The 26826-nt window shown below is 37.3% G+C and overlaps 1 long non-coding RNA gene across 1 annotated transcript; it reads left to right on the forward strand.

The window, feature by feature from the left end:
• The first annotated feature begins 18539 nt into the window (after positions 1 to 18539).
• Positions 18540 to 19464, forward strand: LOC127148619 (uncharacterized). The gene is made up of 3 exons (XR_007819709.1): positions 18540 to 18595; positions 18677 to 18725; positions 19424 to 19464. It is a non-coding gene; the product is annotated as an uncharacterized LOC127148619 (long non-coding RNA).
• The last annotated feature ends 7362 nt before the right edge of the window (positions 19465 to 26826 follow it).

Genomic DNA, 26826 nt, shown 5'->3' on the forward strand with positions numbered 1-26826 from the left:
AAGCATCACATAAGCCGAATTATGAGCTTCTTCTAAGATATTGTCCCTTAACGCCTTAATTTGTTGGACACATAGTTCCCTATCCTTTATCAACGTGCCATCTTTTCTAAACGCGTAGTCTGATTTCCTTTCTCATTTTACTTCTTCGACCAACTTTCTCAATTTAGGATCTTCAGGTTGCGATCTAACAATTTTTTCTTCTAGTTTGAGCTAAAATTGTACCATCAAGTTCCCAGTTGTTCTTGTGTTTAGAATAGCCTTGAATCCTCTTAATTCTCTTAGCAAGGCTATTCTCCCTCCATTATTTAAGTTGAGGTTCTTTCTACTCAACGTATCAGCCACGATGTTGGCCTTTCGGGGTGGTATACGACGATGCAATCATAATCCTTAATAAGTTCCATCTAGTGCCTCTGTCTTAGATTCAATTCCCTCTGGTCAAATATTTACTTTAGCTTGTGTTGTTCGTGTAGATACTACACTTTTCTCCAACCAAGTAGTGTCACAAAATTTTCAACACATGGACAATGTCCGTCAATTCTAAGTCATGCGTTGGGTAATTTCTCTCATGCAATTTCAGTTTAGGCTATTACTTTTCTGTGTTGCATCAAAACACATCCTAGGTCTTGGTGGGATACGTCACAAAATACTTCATACTCCTTCCCAGGCATAGATAACGTGAGAAAGGTGGCCATAGTAAGTCCGCGTTTTATTTCTTGGAAAGTCCTATTCGACCACTCAAATTTCATCACTTTCTTCCATGAATCGCCTATAGTAACCCGCCAAGCCAAGAAGCTTCTAACTTCAGAGACTGCTTTAGGGGGTTCCCAAGTTTCAATCGCTTCTACCTTTTGTGAATCCACCTTTAACCCTTCTGAGGGTATAATGTGACTAAGAAACACTATTTGGTTCAGCCAAAATTCGCACTTCTGAACTTTTTGAATAGCTTTTCTTATCGCAAGGCTTGTAATACAATTCTTAAGTGTTTCGTGTGTCTTTTCACATCTCCGGAGTATATCAAAATATCATCAATGAAAACAATGACGAACCGATCCAAATAGTGGTGAAACACTCAATTCATTAGGTTCATAAAAGCTACTGGGGCATCAGTCAATCCAAAAAGCATCACCAAGAATTCATAATGTCCATACCGCATTCTGAATGTTGTTTTAGGTAGGTCGGACTCCTTAATTCTTAATTGGTGGTAGTTCGAGTGCAAGTCTATCTTGGAGAATACTGAGGCTTCTTTCTACTAGTCAAAAAGGTCATCTATACACAGTCTATCACTTTTAGATATTGATAGACATTGATAGATGTTTATTGTCGTCTTTCATTGATATACTATAAAATTTTGCTATGTTTATAAACATTTTTAATAGTTTTATCATTTAAAATAATTTAGGAAAGAATAGTTTGGCACTCTAACCTTGCTTGAAAAATTAATCGCAACTAGCACCTGGGTGGTTACAATTATTTTAATTTTAATGGGGTTAATGTTTTAGGGAATCCGTGAAAATAACAAATATGAGGATAGAAAAAAGAAAAATAGCAAACTGTTATATTATTTTGATTTATGGCAAAATTAACTGCCATAAATATTTTTTCACTCTTTTTGTCCCGAAATTACCCTTCTACGGATGACAGTTGTCCATATACAAATACAGTGTATTTATTGAGACCAAAAAATCAAACAAAATATCACATACACGAATACAGTGTATTTGTAAACACACCCACTTATGATAATTATTAACTAAATCAAAAAATTTTTATATTGTATCAACAATCCCTAAACATATGCCATTAGTTTCAACATCTCCTAATTATCACGATAAAAATCAACAAATTAACGAAAAATAACTTCAAATATTCAATTTTTTATTTTTCGAGTTGTAGATTCAAAATTGAAACCCTCCCTAAAATCTAGAAAAGATAATGCAATAATTATTTATTAGGATAAAAATTAAGAAATTAACGAAAAAAATTTCAAATATTCAATTTTTTATTTTTCGAATTATAGATTCAAAAGTGAATTCCACCCTAAAATGATGCCAAAGATAATGCAATAATTAATTATTAGGATAAACATTAAAAAATAAACAAAAAAGAATTTTAAAAATTCAATTTTTTAGGAACATCATACCGAGCCCTCCCTAAAATCATGCCAAGTATAATGCAAATAATTATCATAAATTAGTTAAGTTTAAATTCAAAATTCAATCTCTCCCTAAAATAATGCCAAATACAATGTAATAATTAATTATTTGGATAAAGATTAACTATGAAGGAAAACTAAATTAAAAGATTCAATTGGAAGCAACAGTGGAAAGCGATCTTAACTATCAACCGAAACGGAGGAAAGAACGGAGATGGCCGCGCGAATGAAAATTTGAAGGATATTAATTTGGGGAAAGAAGGAAGGAAAGAAGCAACATCATTTTTTATTTTCTAAATAATTTACCAAAAAAACACATAATAAATTAAGTTTACGTTCTCTTAATTTTAACATTTTTATTTTCTAAATTATATATAAAAATCATTAATTTTTCATTTTTATTCATTAATTTCACCCATTTTTATTTTTAAAATTATTTACGAAAAAAACTACATAAATTAAGTAATTTTAAATTTAAAATTGACATTTTTTATTTTTTAAATTATTTACAAAAAAATATACATAAATTAATTAATTTTAGATTTAAATTTGAATCCCTTTCTAAAATCATGTAAAAAATAATGTAATATCCATCAATTTCACCATTTTCTATTTTTTAAACTATTCCTAAAATAATTGATATTTTCTTAATATCCGATCGTTACATCAAACTAAAACCCGAAAGCTACAAAAAACGCATATTAGAGTAAAAAGAAAAACAGATAACTATTATTGAATATATAGAGTACACAACAACCATAAGTCACGGAAGATATGATTCCCATCAAACATTTTATTATTATTATTATATCTATTTTTGTAACGCCCCAAAAATTAAGATAATTTTGGAGTTAGTTATCTTAATTTTGTTTAATTAAGAAATTTTATTGGACGTTATTTTGAATCCATTTAATGAGAATTATTTGATTTAGGTGGGAATTGAAATTAATTAAATATTTCTTGGATGAATATTTAATTAATTAGAGGTTTTGGCATGTGGTGTTTGTTAAGTTTTTGTTTAAATGGTAGGTTAAGAGAATTAAGTAAAGTTGTGGATTTTTAGTGTTGTTGAAGTTGAATTTAATTAAATAATTATGAATGTTATTTAATTAAATTGTGGGGTGGAAAGTTTGTTGGAGATTTAATAATTATATTATACGTGGAAATATATATATATAATTATTATGTTAAAGGAAAAGATAATTATTTTTGGAGAAAGATAAATAATAATTAATTATTGTGGAAGATAATTAATTATTTTTGGAGAAAGTTAAATAATAATTAATTATTGTGGAAGATAATTAATTATTTTTGGAGAAAGATAAATAATAATTAATTATTGTGGAAGATAATTAATTATTTTTGGAGAAAGATAAATAATAATTAATTATTGTAGAAGATAATTAATTATTTTGGAAGAAAGGTAAATAATAATTAATTATTGTGGAAGATAATTAATTATTCTGCAGAAAGATAAATATTGATTCTGGAGTGAAATTGTTATGGTTGGGTTAAGATAATTCATGTTGGAAGTTATAAGTGATTTATTGGAAAAGATTTGATTGATTAAAAGAATTGAGGATTTAAGTTAATTTGAGATTTTGGAGGGAAAAGTTAGTTTTGGTGGAATTGTAATTAATTGAGTATATATATATATGGATATATATATTTAATTAATAATATGGAAAAGTGAAGTTAATTATACGATGGAATATAATTATATTTGTTTGGAAAAGAATATAATCCATAAGGAGAGAGATGGTTGATTTGATTGGACGAAAAAGATATATATTTATTTATAAGAGATAATAATAGTTTAAATAAATATATATTTATTATAGATTTTGGTGAGAGAAAAATAATAATAATAAAGAAGTATTATTATTATTATTAATGGTTATAAATGCCTAAGATTAAGGCATTTATTTAGGAAAGATAATGGAAATAAAGATATATGTATATTTTTTTGGTATTATATATATATATATATATCCTAAAAGGAAAAGGAAAAGGAAATAATAATAATAATAAATATTATTGTTATTATTTGGGTCTATAAATAGCATTAGAATGCTTAAGATGGAAATAAAGGAAAAAGAAAAAGGTTATTTATCTTCTTCTCTAAGATAACCCTCTGCTGTCGCCGCCTCAGTTGAAGTTAAGATTGGTCTCTTTGGAAGCTTGAGGATTTAAAGTGATGAATTTTTCATCAAGGATAAGAGGATTTTCCAACCTTCATTTGAGTAACCTTGGTAAGCCAAAGAAATTAAATTAATATTTTATTAATTTAATTTTGGATCTATTTGGGGTTTCTGTAAAGGTTCAATTGGCTAAACTTTTTTAAGATCTAAATCTTGGATTTTTCCCAATCAAGGTTGAATTGGTTTCAACCCAATTTTTAGAAAGTTAATTAATTTGGGAGAATTTTTGGGTGTTAGTCAATTGCCAATTTCATTAATTAAGATACTAAGTGTTCCTTTTATCATTAGGATCAAGTTAATTGGAGAATTTTAATGTCAACTAGGGAGTACCTTTGTTTGGCTAAAATCTCCAGGTAAGAGATTCTCCTACTAGACCTTCGAACTGAATTCAAGAGACCGCATGTAATTATGATTATGCATTGATGGTAGCTAAAATGCATAACTTGATGCTACTGATAATGACTGTCATTGTATTGATGTTGATGATGATGACTGAGATTATTATGTTGATGATTGATGATGATGACTGATGTTATGTTAATGACCGGTAGTATGTTGTTGATGACTGTTGATGATTGTTAATGCATGATATATTAATCACATGATTAAGGACGTTAAGATTAATACTCATGCCATATTATGATGTTATGTTATGCTACATGCTATGGATAGGGTGTTCTGTTAACTTTGTCTATTAGAGTCGTACCTGCATGAGTGTCCTTCGGGATCACCACCTATTTAGGACTGTGTGGTCCGACGGGACGCCAGTCTAGCATGTATATAGATATGATTCGAGTGATTCGACGGGGTCCTCGCATCCCGATTGTCTTAGTGTTACCCCCGGGTTCACTACAGACCAGCATGTCCTAGGTGCTCCCCCGGGACACCGAAGACCAGATTTTCGTTCCTACAGGAGCGCATGTTGCACGTGTTCGGGAACGTGCCAGAGATTGGGTACCATTTTCAGGACTCTAATGGGAAGTTAACAGACACCTAGCGGGACTAGTAGTAGGTCCCTTACTAAGTATATGTTTATACTCACTCTTTCTATGTTTAACATTTCAGGCGAAGGTAAAGGTAGAGGAAAGTTGGCGAGCGACAGAGAAGGATCCGTGACATGCCATATGGGGACTCAGTTTTGCTTCCGCGTTTATGTTTCAGTGTTTTAATATTCCATTTTTAATGAAAATTTATTCTTCCCTCGTTTCAAAAAAGTGTCTCTTGTCATTGTTTCTTTTTAGTAATGACCTCAGCTTAGTATAAAGAGTTGGGTCGTTACATTTTTAAACTCTAAATTCATCATCATCTTCTTCATCTCAATCACAGCCCCCATTTTCATCTTTTTCTTCTTCGAAATCACATGGCCGCTGCCACCCCTGGCTCTATTCTGTCCACCGAGATCTCCGGCGACAATCTCCTTCCGTCAGTCGAAGCAGCCACCGTCACCTTAGTTCTCCGTCAAGTTCCTATTCGTTGTTAGCCCAAGCTACTGCCCTTTCCGTTAGCCATCTCCTCTGCGTCGCGACGTCTAGATCTGAAGCAAGCGGACTGTGTCTGCTCCAACCGGTGTTTGTCCGCGAAGCTCTGACCGCCATCGTCGCATCTCGACGAACTCAGTCGTTTCCGTCACGATTTCCCATTCGCGTGGAGCTTGTTGCACTATCCATCCTTCTCCATAGCACGCTACCGCACCAGGACGTGCTCTCCTTGTTGTTGAAGAAGCCTCCGTCCTCGAGCAGTCATGTTCCAAGTGTGGGTGCATAGTTTGTATTAATTATAAGGTACTTGTGGATTCTGTTACAAATGTATTTAAAAATCACATTTGTCAATTAGATAGGAGCACTTAAGGCATTGTTCTCCATTTATTATTTAAAAATTTTATGTTTTGCTATTTTGTCAATTTAAAACTAAAGTTAACATTTATCCAAAGTAAACCTCTAATTTTACTATTCTTCTTGTCGGCTCTAATGTTTTTTATTATTTAAATTAAGCCTAGTTTGTGATGTGATTTCGTGAGCTGATGTAATTCTCTGTATATTATTTCAGATATTGGTCCATTCCACATCATATAAGGCTGAAACATGAAAAAGACCAAAAAGAATTAAATGTAAATAAGTTAAAGAAGTCTTAACTTCCTTCTTAAAAACCTTATCCTTAAGTTTTTTTCTTTTTTCTTTTTTCTTTTTAGTTTTATGACAAGTAAATAATCCTATAAATTAATTTATTTGTTTCGTTATACACACATAATAACAAAAATTTAAGTTAAATTTCCGTTGACATTTATAATCTTAAATTTAAAAAAGACAGGTATATAAATAAATGAACGAAATTTATTAAAAATAGAAAAAAAATTGACAAAATATTTAATTAACCTTGTTACAAGAAATCGAAATTTGTTTTCAATTGTTTTTTTTCCTATGGGGTAAATATTTTTTTTTTTATTTTCAAAAAAATTCCAAAAATAAATATGATATTGATTAATTGCATATTTAGGGGGAAATTGTTGGAATGGCCTCTTCCCACACATGCAAATGAAAAATGGTCCAGGGATTAAAAAAATGCTTGAGAAATGGTCTTTTGTGGAGGTTAGCGACATGTGAAATTGTTGATTTGTTCATAGAACAAGTGCAAGGGTCAAACACTTTCATGAATTCTCATTCTTTCCTCTCGCTTATCCTTTCTTCCTCTGGCTTCTTCCTCTCACTCCTCAGTTCATCTTTAGTGAAAAATTTCATCATCACAACTGTGTTACCTCAAACATAAAAACTACCCAAATTTGAACAATTAACTTTAGGACCTCATATATAACTCAACTCATAACCTCAAATGTTAGAAAAGAACCTATTATCACTACACGTGTAAAAACTAGGAATACCATAATTTACGTGTAAAAACTCTAAAGTACAATTGTGGTTGGATTGTACTTTTAGGCATGATAATTAATTGCATAGTAAAACTTTAAAATATTTGCAAATATATAAAAAAACTATGAGTACAATACATTATGTTGCTAATAGATTTCAACCGGTGTTATGATTTATCATTAATAAACTCTAAGAAATGGATTTGAATTTTGACTATATCTTCAAAAAGTTCTGGATATCTACAAATTATATTATTTGTGGTATTATTTTTAATACTTTAGGTCGACCATAGACAAAGAGAAAATTAATTTCATTATGGAAATTTTAACCTCTTAGTGTTGAATGTATATTGGTATCTATTGATCAAAACTGTTTTTACACATATTTGCTTCATCTAACCTATTAATCATCAAGCCTTAGAGAATTTTTTTTGTAAAGCAAGGTAAAGTTTACCCTAACCTTATCATGATTTGCTTTCACCACATCTCCTCTCCAAACTAAGCAATTAATTATTTAACTTGCCTTTATTTTTGCATGTCCTTTTTATTTTCTTCATTTTCAGAAGTGTTTGTTGTCACTCTTACATTCGTTCTATTACGACACAATTCAAAATAGGCCCCAATGGCCATCCATGAAATGAAACAATAAATGCAACGTGGAGGGTTTTTGAAGGTGGATTCTTTGTTCCTTAATTAAAAATCTATTTGGAGGAAAAAGTTTTGTATTTTCCTTTTAAGTGAAACTCTCCATCACAATTCTTGAGAGTCCTGTTGTGGTTACTTATACATTTCAGTTTTTTCTCTTCTTTTCCTCTCTCTCTCTCTCTCTCTGTTTTTTGAAGGAAATGTTCAATAAATTTCTTTTCTAAAAGAGATTTGAAATGCTAAAAGTTATTACAATTTAGTTTATCTCGCACTTTTTTGAAAAATAATGTGATTACCTATTATATAACTTTTATAATACATAGATAAACTTTTATATAAAATATAGATATATAAAGATGCTTTCTAAAATTTCATTTTCTTTATCCATAACGTAACAAATATCTAAGCTTTATGTTTATAATAGGGGTCTCTTAAAAAATATAACAAACCGGCAAAATATTTACATTGTATAGAAAAATTCTGAAAACAGAAAAAACCCACAGGCCCACCATGAAAAATACTAAAAATGCCCTATCAACCATGTCGTCAAAATGTGTGTAATATATTTGGTACACGATCGCTCATATTTCGCTATTATTTGGTACACGATCATTTAGATTTGGAAAACCAAATCTAAACGATTTATTTTTTAAATTGTCTTACGATCGTTTAAATTGGCTAAACGATTTGTTTGTAAGATTCTTTTGGTACGTGATCATTTAGATTTGTCTACACAATCATTTATTTTTTTGTACACGATCGTTTAGATTTGGTTACCCCAATCTAAACGATTTTTTATAGGATTTTTTTGTACATGATCGTTTAGATTTGGCTACTTTTTGTACACGATCGTTTAAATTTGACTACCCAAATCTAAACGACTTTTTTTTTTTAGTATTTTATATTCAGTACATGATCTTGAACAACAAAAAAAAAGTTTTAAAAAAAAATATCTTTTATATTTGATACACGATCTTGAACTAAAAAAAGGAAAAGAATGAAAGACAAAAAGAATAAAAGTTGATGGAACAGACGAAAACGGGAAGAAAGAAAAAAAAATAAAAGAAGAAAGATGATGGAACAGACGAATGAGGAAGAAGGACGGAAGAGCAAACCTGAAATATTTAAAAAATGACTAATTTTATGGGCTTTGTTGATTAATAACATATCATAAGTATTCTCTTATGATAATCCGTACAAAGTTTACACATTTATTTCTACTCTATATAGTAGTGACCTTTGTCATTGAATATAGAGACATATCACAACTAATTAGAATCTCCCCCTGAAACAAATTTCTACTCAACTTTCTAACTAAGTAATTTTATCATGAAGATCTCCCCCTTGATCTTTTTCTCATCAATCATCCGATTAGGGTTCTGTACATAATCTTAGTTATACGTGATTTTCATATTGATGTTCCGTTGCCATTTTTCATTTACAGTTCATGCTTTTCCTCTACATTAAGTCAGCACACAAATTTACCGCCAACCCACCTTCAGAACTTCTCTCTATCTTGCTCTGCCTATATAGTCTTTTTGGAAAAATCACCTTTCAACGAGGCTTCAACCATTATATATATATTTTCTCCCATAATCACGGATGAAAATGAATCGCGCATATCTTAATAGAACTGAATCACCCGTATCTTGCTCTTATACCCATATAATTCGGTAACTAATATTTTCTAAACCTGTCCACCAAAAAAGAACTTCGGGCCCACAATATCTTAACAGAAAGGAAAAGAAAAATTGTAGAAGAAAGAAGATGGAAAGAAAAAAAATCGAAGAGAGGAAAAGAAAAAGGACGATAAAAAGGAATGGTAAACTTGGAATATTTTAAAAAAATGGCAGTTTCATGGACTTTTTCATTTTGTTACACGGGTCATAAATATTTTTCCGGTTTGTTATATTTATGAAAATTAACCCCTTATTTCTATGAATAGAAAATTATGTAGTTTAAAATAATGTAGAAGCAAATTTATGTTAAATGCTAGTTACAATATTATATATGATGATCAACTATAGTTAAGGGAAAAATCTTTATATCCCATCTTTTTAATTTAATCTTTTAATAATATATATATATATATATATATATATATATATATATATATAATTGTCCGTTCGTTATTTATGACTACTGAGTCAAAGTTGTTATATCATATTAGGTTTTGACAAAATATTAGAAGCTAAGAACATTTGTCTCAAATCGAAAATGTTTTAAGACAATGATGAACTCCAAACATCATAGAAAATGAACCTATAACTTTGGTTTTAGATTGTTCCAGTTAGGAACACTTTAAATTTGAGTGTACCAATTAAGGACACGCGGAAGAAGGGTTGTCTTAATATAGTTGGATGTTATTGTTTGAGATGTGTGTATGTGATATGATTCAATTATCCATAGATTTATCATTTAATGGTTCTAAGTATGCAACTTAGTCCAGACGATGAGAGATTATACTAACCAAAAAATGATACAATCAGGTAACTCTATATTGTTGCTTAAACTTGTAACGCCCCGAAGATCGAGGTAAAATTTTAGTATTTTATGTGAATTTTTCGGGAATTTAGGATTTTTTTTGTAAAGCGATAAAATAATAATATAATATTTATTTATATTATTATCATTAGGTAATTTATCATTTTATTTTAATATTAATAATTTTTTTTTATTATTTAATTTATATATATATATATATATATATATATATATTTTAAAAAGAAAAAGAGAGAAAACCCTAGCGCGCCGCCCACCCACCCCCCCCCCCCCCCCCCCGATTTTCTTCTTCTTCTTCTTCTTCTTTTTCTTCCGTTTTTCCTTCACCCGACCTTCACCCGACGAGTATTTTTCTTCGTCGTTTCCGTTCAACGCTGGCCTGCAACCGTCGCACGTTGGAGCCTCACGTCGTTGCCGCCTCGTCCATCCACGGTAGTTGAAGCCACCAGCCACCGTCGTCCGCCGCGGCTCCCCATCCATTTCCGATTCCTTCTCGGCCTCACACAACAGCAGATCTGCCGCCGCTCGTCGCCGCTCCACGAAACAGCCAGCTGCGTTCCTCGTGCGTCGTCCGCGAATCGCCGCCGCCATCGCTCGCCGGGGGAAAATCGGTCATCGTGGCTGCCGTTTTCATCTAACCCGACCCGAGGACCCGCATTTAACCCGAGACCCGCTTCCAGTCCGAGCCGCGAGCCACACACGAATCCGAGTGAGCCGAGCCGAGTGAGTCGAGCCGAGCGAGCCGAGCCGCGAGCCGAGCCGCGAGCTGTACTGAGCCGAGCCGCGAGCCGAGTTGAGCCGAGCCGCGAGCCGAGTTGAGCCGAGCCACAAGCCGAGCTGTGAGCCGAGGCCAAGCCGAGCCGAGTCGAAGTGGAGCCGAGCCGAGCCGAGGTGGAGCCGAGCCGAGCCGAGCCGAACGCCTTCAAGCCGAGCCGAGCTCCTTGTTTCACCAAGCCACCTAAGCCTTCCTTCCTCCGCTCCGGGTCACGGTGAGTCTTCGGTAAGGATTGTTTTCGATGAATTCCCTAATGTTGCTACATCCGATTAGAGTTTGAATATTGGAATAAGATATGACCCTACTTTTCTCCCTTGAAGGTAGTACATAGTTGACGCTTGAGTTCTCGGGTCTCGCGGTAGGCTTGTTTGGAGGTAGTTTTCCTTTCCTTGGGTAAGTCAACGGATGTCGCTTCTGACCTTTTAAAACGACTTCTACTGAAGTCATCAACTAAAACCTTCGTGTTTCGTTTAGGTTGATCCGTTGAGCGTGGATTCGATCGAGGGGCATAACCGAGTATCAGGTAAGGGTTTTCCTACTACTGGACCCCGAATCCAGGCTGAAAACGTGGTAATCCACAGGGGATTACACGTTAGTGACTGTACTGAATAACTGTATGCGTGTTGACTGTTAAGCACTGTTATTATATTTTGTCTGATGTAAAGATACTGTGACTGCTAATTGTAGATTGAGATTTTATGTTGATGGACCTTGAAGTTACGGTTCAGTATGTAGTAAAGCATTGGTCTGGATGTTGATCATGGAGTTTGGACGGGGAAGGACAGTGAGTCCGGTTTTGGTTGGTTAGTTGATTGGGTTTAGGGTTTTCCCTAATGGTGTGCGAATTGGTGATGCGTATAGCAACTGAGGGCGTAGTTGTTTAAACCTATACTATCTGACTGACAAAGCCTATGGCGGAACTGTAATATGAATGCCGTTGGGGTATGACTGATGTAGACGGTTTAGTATGGACTGAGGGGTAACGGTTAGCTTCATCTATGGGGTAGTGTGCCTTACGGATGTGTGCATCCTTCGGGAGCACTCGACTGATATGTGCATCCTTCGGGAGCACTAGACTGATATGTGCGTTCTACGGAACCACTAGACTGTTATGTAGGGCACCCCCGAATAGGAAGTAAACTGTTGTCCCCTAACGGGCCCAGTAGTGGGTCCCTTACTGGCTATGTTTATACTCACCCTTTTCTCTTCTTTAACTTTTCAGGTAAGGGCACAGCGAGGGGCAGACCGACGAGAGGCAGGAAGGACGCGTGAAGGTCATATGGACGCGTCTGGTTTTCTTATCGCTTCCGCTATGTATTTTGTCAGAATATTTGACTTGTGATTTTGAACTGGTGACTTGAGTTTTATTTGTGACTTTTTTTTGATTGATTTAAAATAGGGCCCGAAACTGTCTTTTTTGTAAGGTTTCTAATGCTTTAATGAATCGTAACTGGTCCGTTTTAAATTTTATGTTGAATGGTCGAGTTTTGGTATTTGGTAGTGACCTCAGCTTAGTCCGGAAAGTTGGGTCGTTACAGTTGGTATGAGAGCCTAAGTTTTAGGTTCTGTAGACTGGCTTATAATGTGAGTCTGTGTTTTGTGTCCTTATGGCTGAAACGATCCTTGCCACTCGTCAGATACGCTCCTATGAAAGTATATGTATAACTCTACATGCATTACCTTACCTAAGTTAAACTGCAAATTCAATTACCATTTATGACTAAAGGGATCGTTGGTGGTTGTTAGGGAAATGCCGCCAAGGAGAGGTGCACGTAGGGGTGGCCGAGGAGGCCGAGGAAGAGGAGCAGGACGCGTTCAACCTGAGGTGCAGCCTGTAGCCCAAGCTCCTGACCCGGCTGCGCCAGTTACTCATGCGGACCTAGCCGCCATGGAGCAGAGGTTTAGAGATTTGATTATGCAGATGCGGGAGCAGCAGAAGCCTGCCTCGCCAACTCCGGCGCCAGCTCCAGCACCAGCTCCTGCTCCAGCTCCGGCTCCAGTACCAGTTGCGCCCCAGTTTGTGCCGGATCAGTTGTCAGCAGAGGCTAAGCACCTGAGGGATTTCAGGAAGTATAATCCAACGACGTTCGATGGGTCTTTGGAGGACCCCACCAGGGCTCAGATGTGGTTATCGTCCTTGGAGACCATATTCCGTTACATGAAATGCCCTGAGGATCAGAAAGTTCAGTGTGCTGTTTTTATGTTGACTGACAGAGGTACTGCATGGTGGGAGACTACAGAGAGAATGCTAGGTGGTGATGTGAGCCAGATCACGTGGCAGCAGTTTAAGGAGAGTTTCTATGCGAAATTCTTCTCTGCTAGTTTGAGAGATGCCAAGCGGCAGGAGTTTCTGAACTTAGAGCAGGGTGACATGACAGTGGAGCAGTATGATGCAGAGTTTGACATGTTATCCCGCTTCGCTCCCGAGATGATAGCGACCGAGGCGGCCAGAGCTGATAAGTTTGTTAGAGGCCTCAGACTGGACATTCAGGGTTTGGTCCGAGCTTTCAGACCCGCTACTCATGCCGATGCACTGCGCCTGGCAGTGGATCTCAGTTTACAGGAGAGGGCTAACTCGTCTAAGACCGCTGGTAGAGGTTCGACATCGGGACAGAAGAGGAAGGCTGAGCAGCAGCCTGTTCCAGTGCCACAGCGGAATTTCAGATCAGGTGGTGAGTTTCGCCGCTTCCAGCAGAAACCTTTTGAGGCAGGGGAGGCTGCCAGAGGGAAGCCGTTGTGTACCACTTGTGGGAAGCACCATCTGGGCCGTTGCTTGTTCGGGACCAGGACTTGCTTTAAGTGTAGGCAAGAGGGTCATACAGCTGATAGATGCCCGTTGAGACTTACGGGGAACGCGCAGAATCAGGGAGCAGGTGCTCCACATCAGGGTAGAGTCTTTGCTACCAACAAGACTGAGGCTGAGAAGGCAGGCACGGTAGTGACAGGTACGCTCCCAGTGTTGGGGCATTACGCCATAGTTTTGTTTGATTCGGGTTCGTCACATTCTTTTATCTCTTCCGCATTTGTGTTGCATGCCCGCTTAGAGGTAGAGCCCTTACACCATGTTCTATCAATATCTACTCCTTCCGGGGAATGTATGTTGTCGAAGGAAAAGGTGAAAGCATGCCAGATTGAGATAGCAGGCCATGTGATTGAAGTAACGCTGATAGTCCTGGATATGCTGGACTTTGATGTAATCCTGGGTATGGATTGGTTGGCCGCTAACCACGCCAGCATAGATTGTTCATGTAAGGAGGTAACGTTTAACCCTCCCTCGATGGCCAGTTTTAAATTTAAGGGAGGAGGGTCAAAGTCGTTGCCTCAGGTAATCTCAGCCATCAGGGCCAGTAAACTGCTCAGTCAGGGTACTTGGGGTATCTTAGCGAGCGTGGTGGATACTAGAGAGGCCGATGTATCCCTGTCATCAGAACCAGTAGTGAGGGACTATCCGGATGTCTTTCCTGAGGAACTTCCAGGGTTACCTCCGCACAGAGAGGTTGAGTTTGCCATAGAGTTGGAGCCGGGCACGGTTCCTATATCCAGAGCCCCTTACAGAATGGCCCCCGCAGAACTGAAAGAACTGAAGGTACAGTTACAGGAATTGCTTGATAAGGGATTCATCCGACCGAGCGTGTCACCTTGGGGTGCGCCAGTTTTATTCGTTAAGAAGAAGGATGGATCGATGCGTCTATGCATTGACTATAGGGAGTTGAACAAGGTAACCGTAAAGAACAGATATCCTTTGCCCAGGATTGACGATCTATTTGACCAGTTACAGGGAGCCACAGTGTTCTCTAAGATTGATCTTCGGTCGGGATACCATCAGCTGAGAATTAAGGATGAGGATGTACCGAAGACAGCATTTCGTTCCAGATATGGACACTACGAGTTTATTGTGATGTCTTTTGGTTTGACGAATGCTCCGGCAGTGTTTATGGACTTGATGAACAGAGTGTTTAGGGAGTTCCTAGATACTTTTGTGATTGTGTTTATCGACGATATCTTGATATACTCCAAGACGGAGGCCGAACATGAGGAGCATTTACGTATGGTTTTGCAAACACTTCGGGATAATAAGTTGTATGCAAAGTTCTCGAAATGCGAGTTTTGGCTGAAGCAGGTGTCCTTTCTGGGTCACGTGGTTTCTAAGGCTGGAGTCTCTGTGGATCCAGCTAAGATAGAGGCAGTCACCGGTTGGACCCGACCTTCCACAGTCAGTGAGGTTCGTAGCTTTCTGGGTTTAGCAGGTTATTATCGACGGTTTGTGGAGAACTTTTCTCGTATAGCTACTCCTCTTACTCAGTTGACCAGGAAGGGAGCTCCTTTTGTTTGGAGCAAGGCATGTGAGGACAGTTTCCAGAACCTTAAACAGAAGCTAGTTACCGCACCGGTTCTGACTGTACCTGATGGTTCTGGCAGTTTTGTGATCTATAGTGATGCTTCCAAGAAGGGTTTGGGTTGTGTTTTGATGCAACAGGGTAAGGTGGTCGCTTATGCTTCTCGTCAGTTGAAGAGTCATGAGCAGAACTACCCTACACATGATTTAGAGTTGGCAGCAGTGGTTTTTGCTTTGAAAATATGGAGGCATTACTTACATGGTGAAAAGATACAGATCTTCACGGACCATAAGAGCCTGAAATACTTCTTTACTCAGAAAGAATTGAATATGATACAGCGGAGATGGCTTGAGTTAGTGAAGGATTACGATTGTGAGATACTGTATCATCCAGGCAAGGCAAATGTGGTAGCTGATGCTCTTAGTAGGAAGGTATCACATTCAGCAGCGCTTATTACCCGACAGGCCCCATTGCATCGGGATCTTGAGCGGGCTGAGATTGCAGTGTCGGTGGGGGCAGTTACTATGCAGTTAGCCCAGTTGACGGTACAGCCGACTTTGAGGCAAAGGATCATTGATGCTCAGAGTAACGATCCTTATCTGGTTGAGAAACGTGGCCTAGCAGAGGCAGGGCAAGCGGCTGAGTTCTCGTTATCCTCTGATGGTGGACTGTTGTTTGAGAGACGCCTCTGTGTTCCGTCAGATAGTGCGGTTAAGACAGAATTATTATCTGAGGCTCACAGTTCCCCATTTTCCATGCACCCAGGTAGTACGAAGATGTATCAGGACCTGAAGCGGGTTTATTGGTGGCGTAACATGAAGAGGGAAGTAGCAGAATTTGTTAGTAAATGCTTGGTGTGTCAGCAGGTTAAGGCACCAAGGCAGAAACCAGCGGGTTTATTACAACCCTTGAGCATACTGGAATGGAAGTGGGAAAACGTGTCCATGGATTTCATTACAGGGCTGCCGAGAACTCTGAGGGGTTTTACAGTGATCTGGGTTGTGGTGGACAGACTTACTAAATCAGCGCACTTCGTTCCGGGTAAATCCACCTATACTGCTAGTAAGTGGGCACAGTTGTACATGTCTGAGATAGTGAGATTACATGGAGTGCCAGTGTCGATTGTTTCTGATAGAGATGCCCGTTTCACTTCCAAATTCTGGAAGGGTTTGCAGACTGCTATGGGCACGAGGTTGGACTTTAGTACGGCTTTCCATCCACAGACTGACGGTCAGACTGAGCGCCTGAACCAGGTTTTAGAGGATATGTTGCGAGCGTGTGCATTGGAATTTCCAGGTAGCTGGGACTCCCACTTACATTTGATGGAATTTGCTTATAATAACAGTTATCAGGCTACTATCGGCATGGCATCATTTGAGGCCTTGTACGGCAAATGTTGTAGATCCCTGGTTTGCTGGGGTGAGGTGGGTGAGCAGAGATTGATGGGTCATGAGTTAGTTCAGTCTACTAACGAAGCGATACAGAAGATTAGATCACGCATGCATACCGCTCAGAGTAGGCAGAAGAGTTATGCAGATGTGAGGCGGAAGGACCTTGAGTTTGAGGTAGGGGATAAGGTGTTTTTAAAGGTAGGACCTACGAGAGGTGTCTTGCGTTTCGAAAGGAGGGAAAAGCTGAGTCCCCGTTTTGTTGGGCCGTTTGAGATTCTGGAGCGGATTGGCCCTGTAGCTTATCGCTTGGCGTTGCCACCATCACTCTCGACAATTCATGATGTTTTCCATGTCTCCATGTTGAGGAAGTACGTGCCAGATCCATCCCATGTAGTGGATTACGAGCCACTGGAAATTGATGAAAACTTGAGCTATACCGAACAACCCGTTGAGGTGCTGGCTAGAGAGGTGAAAACGTTGAGGAATAAAGAAATTCCTTTGGTTAAAGTCTTATGGCGGAATCACCGGGTGGAAGAGGCTACATGGGAGCGAGAAGATGACATGAGATCCCGTTATCCCGAGCTGTTCGAGAAATAAAACTTTCGAGGACGAAAGTTCCCTAAGGAGGGAAGAATGTAACGCCCCGAAGATCGAGGTAAAATTTTAGTATTTTATGTGAATTTTTCGGGAATTTAGGATTTTTTTTGTAAAGCGATAAAATAATAAAATAATATTTATTTATATTATTATCATTAGGTAATTTATCATTTTATTTTAATATTAATAATAATTTTTTTTTATTATTATTTAATTTATATATATATATATATATTTTAAAAAGAAAAAGAGAGGAAACCCTCGCGCGCCGCCCACCCCCCCCCCCCCCCCCCGATTTTCTTCTTCTTCTTCTTCTTTTTCTTCCGTTTTTCCTTCACCCGACGAGTATTCTTCTTCGTCGTTTCCGTTCAACGCTGGCCTGCAACCGTCGCATGTTGGAGCCTCACGTCGTTGCCGCCTCGTCCATCCACGGTAATTGAAGCCACCAGCCACCGTCGTCCGCCGCGGCTCCCCATCCATTTCCGATTCCTTCTCGGCCTCACACAACAGCAGATCTGCCGCCGCTCCACGAAACAGCCAGCTGCGTTCCTCGTGCGTCGTCCGCGAATCGCCGCCGCCATCGCTCGCCGGGGGAAAATCGATCATCGTGGCTGCCCTTTTCATCCAACCCGACCCGAGGACCCGCATTTAACCCGAGACCCGCTTCCAGTCCGAGCCGCGAGCCACACACGAATACGAGTGAGTCGAGCCGAGCGAGCCGAGCCGCGAGCTGCACTGAGCCGAGCCGCGAGCCGAGTTGAGCCGAGCCGCGAGCCGAGTTGAGCCGAGCCACAAGCCGAGCTGTGAGTCGAGGCCAAGCCGAGCCGAGCCGAAGTGGAGCCGAGCCGAGCCGAGGTGGAGCCGAGCCGAGCCGAGCCGAACGCCTTCAAGCCAAGCCGAGCTCCTTGTTTCACCAAGCCACCTAAGCCTTCCTTCCTCCGCTCCGGGTCACGGTGAGTCTTCGGTAAGGATTGTTTTCGATGAATTCCCTAATGTTGCTACATCCGATTAGAGTTTGAATATTGGAATAAGATATGACCCTACTTTTCTCCCTTGAAGGTAGTACATAGTTGACGCTTGAGTTCTCGGGTCTCGCGGTAGGCTTGTTTGGAGGTAGTTTTCCTTTTCTTGGGTAAGTCAACGGATGTCGCTTCTGACCTTTTAAAACGACTTCTACTGAAGTCATCAACTAAAACCTTCGTGTTTCGTTTAGGTTGATCCGTTGAGCGTGGATTCGATCGAGGGGCATAACCGAGTATCAGGTAAGGGTTTTCCTACTATTGGACCCCGAATCCAGGCTGAAAACGTGGTAATCCACAGGGGATTACACGTTAGTGACTGTACTGAATAACTGTATGCGTGTTGACTGTTAAGCACTGTTATTATATTTTGTCTGATGTAAAGATACTGTGACTGCTAATTGTAGATTGAGATTTTATGTTGATGGACCTTGAAGTTACGGTTCAGTATGTAGTAAAGCATTGGTCTGGATGTTGATCATGGAGTTTGGACGGGGAAGGACAGTGAGTCCGGTTTTGGTTGGTTAGTTGATTGGGTTTAGGGTTTTCCCTAATGGTGTGCGAATTGGTGATGCGTATAGCAACTGAGGGCGTAGTTGTTTAAACCTATACTATCTGACTGACAAAGCCTATGGCGGAACTGTAATATGAATGCCGTTGGGGTATGACTGATGTAGACGGTTTAGTATGGACTGAGGGGTAACGGTTAGCTTCATCTATGGGGTAGTGTGCCTTACGGATGTGTGCATCCTTCGGGAGCACTCGACTGATATGTGCATCCTTCGGGAGCACTAGACTGATATGTGCGTTCTACGGAACCACTAGACTGTTATGTAGGGCACCCCCGAATAGGAAGTAAACTGTTGTCCCCTAACGGGCCCAGTAGTGGGTCCCTTACTGGGTATGTTTATACTCACCCTTTCTCTTCTTTAACTTTTCAGGTAAGGGCACAGCGAGGGGCAGACCGACGAGAGGCAGGAAGGACGCGTGAAGGTCATATGGACGCGTCTGGTTTTCTTATCGCTTCCGCTATGTATTTTGTCAGAATATTTGACTTGTGATTTTGAACTGGTGACTTGAGTTTTATTTGTGACTTTTTTTTTGATTGATTTAAAATAGGGCCCGAAACTGTCTTTTTTGTAAGGTTTCTAATGCTTTAATGAATCGTAACTGGTCCGTTTTAAATTTTATGTTGAATGGTCGAGTTTTGGTATTTGGTAGTGACCTCAGCTTAGTCCGGAAAGTTGGGTCGTTACAAAACTTCTCATGGTATTCCTATTGAGTACAAGTTTTTCTCTCTCTTGCCCAAATATAAGTAGAAATACATGTTTTCTGAACAAGTCAGGGTCAAATATAGAGAATAATTAATGATTAGTAATTTAGACTCCTTGTTCTTATCTGTTGCAATAATGATTATACTATAATCAATCTCATATTCCTAGTATTTGTTTATCTAATCTAAGTTCATTCATAGAGATGACGTTGAACTAACTCTAGCTTAGCAAATTCAGGGCGAATAAATGAAGAAAATGCTTCTCTATATATAAAAAGGTTTAGACTTCTTTGAAACGATAATGATTTCATATTTTAACTTCAAATTAAGACAAACAACATTTTGGTGCCTATATCGCATATATATGACCTTTTGAGATATAAATATTGAAGTTAAAGAACTTGATTTTTATTTAAGTAAATAAGAATGCAATATTCATGTTTTAACCTTTATTTAAGGTGAGAAACATTTTGGCACCTAAATGCTACACACACTTGCATTTATGATATGTATGATAAGATTCAAAGCCGAAGAACTAATTTTAATTTATTTCTAAAAAATTACTTCCTCACTTGCCTAATGAGGTCGTAGTCACTTGCTTTTTCAAATAGTTGACTATTGATAACTTGTAGAAATACAAGTTATTATGGCAGAACAATGGAGCCAAAATGCAAGATAAATGTGTCAGCACATATCTTCTATCGTAAATTCATAACTATTAGAGAATACATCTTACATAAGTCTCCAAGCCTATTTTTTAGTGTTTTATCTCATAATTATTGAGAAAGAAGAAAGTCAGTGAATCCCAAAGGAGTGTGTCCGATGCGATAAGAGGCTTGTTTGACGATCAAACATCTCTAGGTAAGGATCCACATCAGCATGCGAAAAAGATTCACTAGAAGACAAAAATGGTAGTTGGAGTTGAAGTGACTTGACAAAGACTGCAATCGGCGCTGACATGATAAGAAGAATAGAAGTTTCCTGTCGAAAGTAGCTTATAAAAGTAACTTGAATGTATAGCTTATAAAAGTGAACTTGTTGGCCTGAATGGGCCAAACCCTAGAGAGCTCCATTGTAGCCGATGGAAAGGACTAGCCTTTCAGCCCTCTATAAAAGTTCTTCTTTTTTGATCTATCTTGTAATGAGAGCTTCGAGAAGATTAGAAAGATTCCACCATTTCCCTTCCCCTAACTTGTAATATTCTTCATTCTTTTTACTTTCCATTTTTGTATTTCATTGTAATGTATAGTGTTCATATTGTACAGTGGCCTAAGGCCTACATTCTTTAATACATTACATGTTTATACCTTTTCAATCTATCATTCCTTTATTATTCATCTGTCAATATGTTATAAGTAGTTTAGGCTTTGTGATAAGTTCTTGATAAAAAGCCTAGCTTATAAGGTTTATCGTGTTATTGAGCTATAATCATCGCTTGACCAGCGTCTGTTCCCAACTACTCAAGATAGTAAGAGGAAGGATATAGCTAACGCGTGCAAGAGGGAGTTTGGAGACAAACTCCACCTTGGCGATTAAACATCCATCATTTGTGTCCTGAAAGGAGAACAAGTGTGGTGACTTGGGATCGAGAGGTTGCCACCCTTAAAAGAGAGGTGATATAAGTCTTATATGTAAACACTTCTAGATAGATATCACTTAACCAAAGACTATCATTTGCATCCCGAGAAGCGAGCAAGTGTGGTGATTAAGGTATTAATAGGTGTTCACCTTAATCGCAAGAGCTAATTGACTAATCACTATGGCATCAAGGTTGCTACATGGCTTAATCGCCTAGCAATGCAGAGACGTTCCTTCACTTTTTTTCTTAATACAGGTTAGTTCATATTTCCACCTCTACACCATTCTCACCACCTTTTACAGATTCTCTAATGTAGATATTAGATTAGCTTAGACACTTTACTTTATATTGAATAAATTAGTTACTTTATACTGCCTAGATGAAGAAGTAAGCTTTATAACTAAGATTTTATATCAATTCCTTGTGTTTGACCCTAAACTTCCCAAGAAACTTATTGTTTCGCATACGCTTGGGCAATCGATAGGAAAACTTGTACTTTACAAGGATTTAGTAACTACGTGAGGATTAGAGACATAGTGAGTATCTCACATGCAATGACCATGACTCGCCACGTAGTGATTAAGACTATAATTAGTAGAACAAATACTGAATCCTAGAACTGAACCTAATATTGAACAAGCAACTACCAATACTTAATTCACTCTCTCGAATTGAATTAGGCGTTGGGTATAACTCAGATTAAACAAAATGATTATTTTATCTAAATATCATACTCTTTAAAGAAATTGTCTTATCTTTTTAATTCAGTATGAAACAAGTAAAGAAATGGGAGAATGATAATGAAATACATTTGTATTTATAATAAAAACTCTAGGTTTTTCGACCATCAAATTTGTTAGGCTTTATTTTGAAATTCAGGTCCAAAATAGAGAATAATCCAAATTAGGCGTGGTTGATGAAATACTTGGAGAAGAGAGAGCCATGTATAAGCTTCTTGGTTCACTCAAGTGGTAAAGTTTCTGTTCACTTTTGCTAATGCAATTTTTTATTTAAGGTAAAAATGATTAGGACAATTTTTTTTTAACTTTTCTCTTAACCTCACAGCTTTATCAATGGCGTTTTTAAGTAGGAAGCTTGAAGAAAATACAAATGAAAATAAAGGAGGTGAACAAGGAAAGGAAGACGAACAAGAGGATGTAGTTGTTCGACAAACGACGACCTATATCCACGGAAAGGAGTTTATTTCTTGAAGCTACAAAGATGAGTGATTATTTTTCTTTACAATATTATTCACACATATATGGATTTATGAGATGGGATCTATTTATATAAAGCATAGATATGTCACAAAATAGTTGTAAACTGTAAAATAACTATTGTAGAGATGTTGGAAATAAAAATTCTTCAAATCTTCAAATCTCCACCACGATTCCAATGAGTATAAGTTCCTTCTATTACTTACTTGTTTTTCATCCATTTTCAAGTAAATGGAACCCTATCAGTTCACAACATCTGAAAAATTTCAACTTGGAAACTGGATTAGTGAGCATATCAGATGCGTTTTCGGAGGTATGTACTTTCGTAACCTCCACTTCCCCATTTTCGATTTCTTCTCTAATAAACAAGTATTTAATGTCTATGGGATTTGTCCTTAAATGGTATTGTGGGTTCTTAGATAGATGAATGACATTTTGGTTGTCACAATAAATCTTAAGTATAGATCGAGTGATACAAAAATCTTTCATCAATCCTTTTAACCCCAATCCCTCTTTAATTGCTTTTGTCAATGCCATGTAGTCTACCTTGTTGTAGATAAAATAGTGACTGCTTATAAGTTGGCTTTCAACTTAGTAGACTAGGACCACATAGAAACAGATAACCTGTTAGTGACCTTCTTTTGTCTAAGTCCCCTGTAAAATCAGAATCCACATACCCATATAGTTCTAGGTTAGACAAATGAGTACTCTTATAGGTTAGGTTAGAATCCTTTGACCATAGTAGATACCTTAGTATCCATTTAGTTGATTCCTAATGTCTTTTACCTGAATTAGACATGTATCTGCTTACCAAGCTTGTATAGTAGGATAGATCAGGCCTAGTAGATATCATTAGATACATTAGGCTTCCCACTGCTTGATTGTAGGGAATGATTTGCATGTGGTTTAGTTGTTCCAAGTCTGTTTTTGTACTGTAGGTGAATTAGTCGATGATAGGTTAAAGTGGTATGCAATATGTATAGAGACTGGTAGGATCTTCTTACAGTAGCTTGTTTGTTTTTTTGTTTATAACAGAAGAACTTTTTTCTCTTTCAGTCTCAATCCCTAGGATCCTTATAGACTGACTCATATCCTTTAAGTCAAATTCTCTCTTTAAGAGATTTTTGACATAAGTTAAATCTTCTTTAGAACTCCTTGCTAGTAGCATATCATCAACATTGAGAAGTAAGTAAAATTTTTTCTTATAGAATAATGAGTTTACATAGACACAAATATCATAAGAACTTCTTTTGAGGCCAATGCTTTTTATGTAGTCATTGAATCTTTTGTACCAACATCTAGGAGACTGTCTATAGATAGACTTATGTACGAGACAAAAATGATCTTCTTTTCCTTTAGCCTCAAACCTTTTATGTTTTGCCATATAGATAGTTTTATCTAGATGTCCATGTAGGAAAGATGTTTTGACATCTAGTTGATCCAGCTCAAGGTTTTTCGAAACAACCACTGACAATAGGAATCTAATGGAGGTATGTTTTACCACTAGTGAGAACATTTCAGTGTAGTCAATGCCTTCTCTTTATGTAAAGTCCTTAGCCACTAGTCTAGCCTTGTATCTAGGCTTCTTATCACTAGAGACACAGTCTTTCAGCTTGTAGATCCATTTAGATGCTATAGGTTTGCGTCCTTTAGGAAGAGGTGCGAGGGACCAAGTTTCATTTACACTTAGTGATTGCATTTCCACACTCATAGCTTCTATCCAACTCTTAGCTTCTGGACAACTTATTGCCTCTTCAAAAGTAGTTTGCTCTTGGTCACTTGGGACAATAGTAGCATTTAAAACTAGGCTCACATAGTTATTTTTAGTATACCTACCTGGAGGAACAATCACCCTCATCTATCTATTCGTAACTAATGAGTAGTAACTCAAAACAGGTGGAGCTTCATCATTTTCAACATGCTCTCTTATAGTTTCCTTTTCACATTCAGTTGTCTCTACTTAAAGACTAGTCTCAGTAGGTGGATCTTTAAGATTTTTCACATCAATTCTAGTGGTAAGAGCCTTGTAGACTTCCACTATCAAATTTTCTTTTAGCATAAACATCTCTCTTTCTTTGAATGTAACATCCCTACTTATAACGAATCTTTTTTCAGTAGGATGCCACATTTTAAAACCCTTCACACCATCTGTAAAGCCTACAAACATACACTTTAGCACTTTAGGTTTAAGTTTCCCTCGACTTTGATGAACGTTGACAACACAACTGAACACCTTTAGGTTATCTAGGTTAGGTGGATGACTAGACCACTTTTCTTCAAATGTTAAGTAGTTTGGGGAAGAATGTGGACATCTATTTAAGGTGTATATAGTATAGGCAACAACTTCAACCCAATATTTTTTTCATTTAGAATAGCATCAAATAGTAGGCATCTAACTCTTTCTAGGATAATTTTATTTAGTCTCTTAGCTACCCCATTTTGTTGAGGTGTGTACCTTACTATTTTATGTCTAGTGATCTTAATCTCTCTACAAAGCTGATTAAATTCATCACTACAAATTCCAGCCCATTATTAATTCTTAAGTATTTAATTTCTTTAGAAGTTTGCTTTTCAATCATTAGTTTCCACTATTCAAACTTTTCTAGAACTTGGTCTTTTATTTTAAGAAAATAGACCCAACTTTTTTTACAGTAGTCATCAGTAAAAGAAAGTAAATATCTTGAGCCACTTAGGATTAGCATAGGGGTTGGGACCCCAAAGATCTGAGTATATGTAGTAAAGAATCCCTTTGGTTGAGTGTTTCACCTTAGAAAAGCTGTGTTTAGTAGCCTTGCTCATCACACAATGTGATAACTAGTCATTGATGCCTTTAGGTAAAATACCTTGCTTAGACAGAATTTTAAGCCCTTTGGAACTACTATGAGATAGCCTTTTATGCCAAATATCTATTTCTGTTAAGTCATTAGGAAAAACTGTATAATCTCCTGTCACCATTTAAACTCCTTTGATCACAAACAGGTCATTGACCTTTTTTCAACAAAATCCACTTTAGAGTCTTTTTGACCACTTTAAATTCTGTACATTTGTTTTCACCGTATTCATAGCCGGTTCCATCTAACATTAAAGGTTGATTATTTCCATCTTTAAAGAAGAGGTACATGTTGACATTTCTTGGGAGTTTCACAATTCCATCTTTTAGCTTCAATGAAACTGATCCAATACATATTGTTAGGAAGATTCTTAGTAGCAAATAAGGTCTCCAGCTTTGTCTACATCTTGAAAGTCGTGTGTTGATCGATAACTTGCCTTAAGACACTGTCACTGAGGTTTAGAACCAAAGTACCATAGGCAGCAAGCTCCCATTCTTCTTTTGTTCTACTGTAATTGTGTTAGATAAAGTGGATGGATCTAAAAGGGTCTTTTATGCCTTTTGTTGTCTAAAAATGGCTTTAATTTGGCCTTTCACAAGCCAAAATCACCATTTCTATCAAATTTCTCAATCTCAAACCTTGCTACTGCCATCAAATCATTGAATCTTGAAATTTGAATTTTGATTTCCAACAACTGCTTTCTTGATTGTCTTTATTGCTCTGATACCAAATTTGTTGGGCCCCATTTTGAATTTCAGGCCCAAAGTAAAGATTAATCCAAATTAGGTGTGGTAGTTGGTGAAACACTTGGGAGAGGAGAAGGACATGTAGAAGCTTCTTGGTTCACTTAAGTGGTAAAGTTTTTTTACACTTTTGCTGATGCAATTTTTTATTTAGGTAGAATGATTAAGAAATAATAATAATAATAACAATAAGCTCCCTTGCTCTTTAGTTCAAATTTGAACTTTTCTCTCAACCTCATTGCTTTATCAATGGCGTTTTTAATTAGGAAGCTTGAAGAAAACACACATACAAATAAAGAAGGTGAACAAGGAAAGGAAGACGAATAAGAGAATGTAAGTGGTTCAGCAAATGATTGATGGAAAGCACACATTCCTATCGAAAAATAGAATAATTTTTTCTCTAATTGCATCTAACTTATTAGAGATTAACATGTAAATTACCCTAACGAAAACTAAAATTAGGGTTAATAGAAGATCATACCTTTGATGCTTTCCAATTCCTAAAAAACTACTCACGAACTTGAACTACTAGTGTTGACCCACTATCTTCCAGACTTAAAACAAGGTTGTGGGATCTGTTAAGTGAATGGAATTGAGAAAGAGATGAAAATTGGAAGGTTGGGATTTAGGGTTTGAGTTTTTTTTTTTAGAGGTGAAAAATATTTTGAAATTAAAAAAAAAATCGAAACGGCCAAAAGTCT

The sequence above is a fragment of the Cucumis melo genome, chromosome 3, assembly GCF_025177605.1.
Source record: "Cucumis melo cultivar AY chromosome 3, USDA_Cmelo_AY_1.0, whole genome shotgun sequence".
In the NCBI taxonomy this organism is placed as follows: Eukaryota; Viridiplantae; Streptophyta; class Magnoliopsida; order Cucurbitales; family Cucurbitaceae; genus Cucumis; species Cucumis melo.